This window comes from Canis lupus, chromosome 19 (genome assembly GCF_011100685.1).
Source record: "Canis lupus familiaris isolate Mischka breed German Shepherd chromosome 19, alternate assembly UU_Cfam_GSD_1.0, whole genome shotgun sequence".
Taxonomy (NCBI): Eukaryota; Metazoa; Chordata; class Mammalia; order Carnivora; family Canidae; genus Canis; species Canis lupus.
This window is the reverse complement of record NC_049240.1, coordinates 18,405,380-18,409,492: the sequence shown is the minus strand read 5'-3', so window position 1 is coordinate 18,409,492 and position 4,113 is coordinate 18,405,380. Positions and strand designations below refer to the sequence as shown.

Here is a 4,113-nt window from a genome sequence, read left to right as displayed (position 1 = left end):
ACATGGGACTGTTGACTGCCATCATTATGCTGTGCATTAGATCTCCAGAACTTACTCATTTTCTAACTGCAAGCTTATGTCCTTTAACATCTCCCCTATGTCCGTACCTACTAGCCCCTGGTAACTATAATCTTACTCTTGTTTCTATGAGTTTGGCTTTTTTAGATTCCACATATAGGTGATATCATACAATATTTGTCTTTCTCTGTCTCCTTATTTCATTAAGCCCAAAGTCCATCCCCATTGTTGCAAATGGCAGGATTTCCTTCTTTCCCATGCCTGAATAATATCCGTTGTATATACCACAACTTCTCTATCCATTCGTCTATTGACAGACACTTAGATTGTTTCCATATTTTGGCTATTGTGAATAATGCTGCAATAAACATGGAAGTGCAGATATCTTTTCAATATGCAGTTTTCATTTCCCTTGGACACATATTTCCAGAAGTGGGATTGCTGTATTTTATGATAGTTGCATTTTCAATATTTTTAGGAACCTCCACACTGTTTTACATAGTGCCTACACCTATTTACATTCCCACCAATGGTACATAAGATTTCCTCTTCTCCATCCTCATCAACACTTGTTATCTCTTGCCTTCTAGATGATAGCCATTCTCCAGATTCTCCAGATTCAGCAAGCACAAATATGAAGCGACACCTTATTGTGGTTTGTATTTGCATTTTCCTGATGACTGGTGATTTTGAACATCTTTTCATGTAGGTGTTGGCCATTTAGATATCTTTTTTGGAAAAATATTCATTTCTCTGCCCATTTTTAATTGATTTGTTGTTAAGTTGTAAATTCTTTATGTATTTTGGATATTAATCTCTTATCTATGTATCATTTGCAAATATTTTCTCCTATTTCAAAGATCAACTTTTCATCTTGTTGATTGTTTTTTGTTTGGTTGGTTTTTTGCTAGGCAGAATATTTTTAGTTTGATGCAGTCCTGCTTGTTGATTTTTGTTTTTGTTGCTTGAGCTTTTGGTGTTATATCCAAAAAATTCTTGTCAAGACCATGTCAAGGAAGTTCTTCCCAATGTTTTCTTCTAGGAGTTTTACCCTATGTGCTCTTCTGTTTAAGTCTTTAATCCCTTTCAAGTTTATTGTTGTGAGTGGTGGATGATAGGGATCCAATTTTCTTTTTCTGCATGTTATCATACAATTTTTTTAGTACCATTTGTTAAGAAAAATATCCTTTCCCCATTGAGTTTTCCATGTCAAATATTAGTTGACAGTACATATGGAGATTTATTTCTGGGTTCTCCATTTTGTTCCATTGGTCTATTTCCATTTTATGCCAATATCACCCTGTATTAATTACTACAGCTATGTAGTATAGATAGAATTTGAGAAGTGCAATGACTCTAGCTGCATTCTTCTTTCTCAGGATTCTTTGGCTATTTGAGTCTACTCTGGTTTCATACAAATTTTAGGATTGTTTTTCCTATTTATGCCATTGAAATTTTGATAGAGATTGCATTGAATCTATAGAGGCTTTGAGTAGTATTGGGTAGTATAGATAATTTAATATTATTAATTCTTCTTATCCACAAACACAAGATCTTTCCATGTGTGTCTTCTTCAGTTTCTTTCATCAAAGTTTTGTAGTTTTCATTGTATAGACCTCTCACTTCCTTGGTTAAATTTTATTCCTAAGTATTTTATTATTTTTGATGTTATTGTGAATGGTATAGTTTTCTTTATTTCTTTTTCAGACATTTTGTTATTGGCATATAGAAACATAATTGATTTCTACATATTGATATTATATCCTGAAACTTGACTGAATTCATTGATTAGTTCTGTCACTTTTTAGTTCAGTTTTTAGGATTTCCTACACAAGATTATATCATCTGTAAATAATGAAAATTTTACTTCTTCCTTCCTATTTGGATGCCCTTTATTTCCATATCTTGCCTGATTACTCTAGAGAGGAGTTCCAGTACTATTTTTGAATGGGAGCAGTAAGAGTGGGCACCTTGCTCTTGTTCCTGATCTTAGAGAGAAAGCTTTCAATCTTACACCATTGAGTATGATGTTAGCAGAGGTCTTGTCATCTATGGCTTTTATGATGTTAAGATGTGTTTCGTCTATACCTAATTTGTTGAAGATTTTTATCATGAAAAGATGTTGTATCTTGTTATATGCTTTTTCTGTACCTATTGAAATGATTACATGGCTTTTATCTTTCATCCTATTATTGCAGTGTATCACATTAGTTGATTTGTGTATATTGAAACATCCTTGCATCTCAGGAATAAAACACTTAATGTGTTCTTGAATTCAGTTCACAATTATGTTGTTGTATGTTTTTGCATTTATATTCATTAGGATATTGTTTTATAGGGTTTTGTTGTTGTTGTGCGTAGTATACTTAATCCGGGTTTTGATATTAGGGCTATGCTGGCCTTGTAAAATAAAGATGGAAGAAAGTGTTCCCTCCTGTTCAATTTTTTTTTTGAGAATTTTAAAAATATTGTTAATTATTCTTTTAATGTTTGGTAGAATTTACCAGTGAAGCTGTCTGCTCCTGGGCTTTCCTTTGTTGGAAGGTTTTTGATTACTGATGCAATCTCCTTACTTATTATTGGTCTGTTAACATTTTCTATTTCTTCCTGATTCAATCTTGATAGGTTGTATGTTTTTAGGAATTTATCCTTTTCTTCTGGTTTATCCAATTTTTTGGTCTATAATCGCTTATAGTAGTCACTTATGATGCTATGTGTTTCTGTAATACCAGTTGTAATGTCTCCTGTTTCATTTCTTATTTTATTTATTTGAGTTTCTCTTTTTTTTCTTAGTTGGTCTAGCTAAAGGTTCCCAATTTTGTTTATCTTTTTTAAAAAACCAGCTTAGTTTCATTGATCTTTTTAAGTGTTTTTCTGGTCTATATTTTATTTCTACTCTAATCTTTCTTACCAATTTCCTTCTCCAGCTTGGGTTGTTTGTTCTTCTTTTTCTAGTTCCTGGAGGTATAAAGTTAGGTTGTTTGAGATCTTTATATATTCTTAGCATATGCATTCAGTGCTATAAACTTTCCTCTTATAACTGCTTGTGCAGTATCCCATGTGTTTCCATTTTCATTTGTTTTGACATTTTTTTAATTTACTTTTTATTTTTTCTTTGACCTATGAATTGTTCAGGAGTGTGTTGTCTAGTTTCCACATGTTTGGTAAATTTCCAACTTTCCTCTTGCTGATTTCTAATTATACTATTGTGGTTGGAAAAGATACTTGCTATGATTTTAATCTTCTTAATTTACTAAGACATGATTTGTGGCCTACCATATGATCTATCCTGGAGAATGTTCTGTGTGCACTTCAGAAGAATGTCTATTCTGCTACTGATGGACAGAATGTTACGTATATGTCTATTAGGTCCATTTGGTCCAATGTATGGTTCAAATTTAACATTTTATTATTGATATTCTCCCTGGATGCTCTATCTATTCCTTTAAGTGGGGTATTGAAGTCTCCTACTATTATTGTACTATTGTCAACTTCTCCCTTCCGAATTGTTAGTATTTGTTTACTACATTTAGGTACTTTGATGTTGGGTGCATATATTTACAATGATCATATCTTTTTGATGAATCAACCTCTTGATAATATGGAATGTTTCATGAATTTACATGTCATCTTTGTTCAGGCACCATACTAATATTCTCTGTATTGTTCCAGTTTTAGTTTATGTGTTGCGTGAAGCAGGCACAGGCCGTGGTATTGTGAACAGATAATATTGCTGTTGTTTAAAGCCATTAAATCTTCAGGTAAATTTTAAAGAGCAATAAATAATTGATAAAGATTTAATCTGATTGATAAGTCAAGAAAGAAGTTGAGGATGCACAACCCAACTTCTTTCTCTCATTCTTCTTTAGTGAGTAAACAACCTACTAAGAATCCATGTTCTCTTTCTGTGATCTGAACCATAAATCTTACAGAATTAGATGCACTGATACATATTTTTTCCAAATGCTAATGAGCCAGGAGTTAAAGTTCATATTTGGCTGATATCAAGGCCAAAACCAAATACTGCCATAAAGAGAAAGAAGTAGGAATCAAGCCATGTTCTCTAGCCCAGCCCTTACCAAGAATACCTCTGGA

General features: G+C 32.6%; 1 non-coding gene across 1 annotated transcript; it reads right to left on the bottom strand.

The window, feature by feature from the left end:
• Positions 1 to 3,613: 3,613 nt before the first annotated feature.
• On the bottom strand, positions 3,614 to 3,717 carry LOC119864547. Its single transcript, XR_005374373.1, has one exon. It is a non-coding gene; the product is annotated as a U6 spliceosomal RNA (small nuclear RNA).
• Between the last annotated feature and the right edge of the window lie 396 nt (positions 3,718 to 4,113).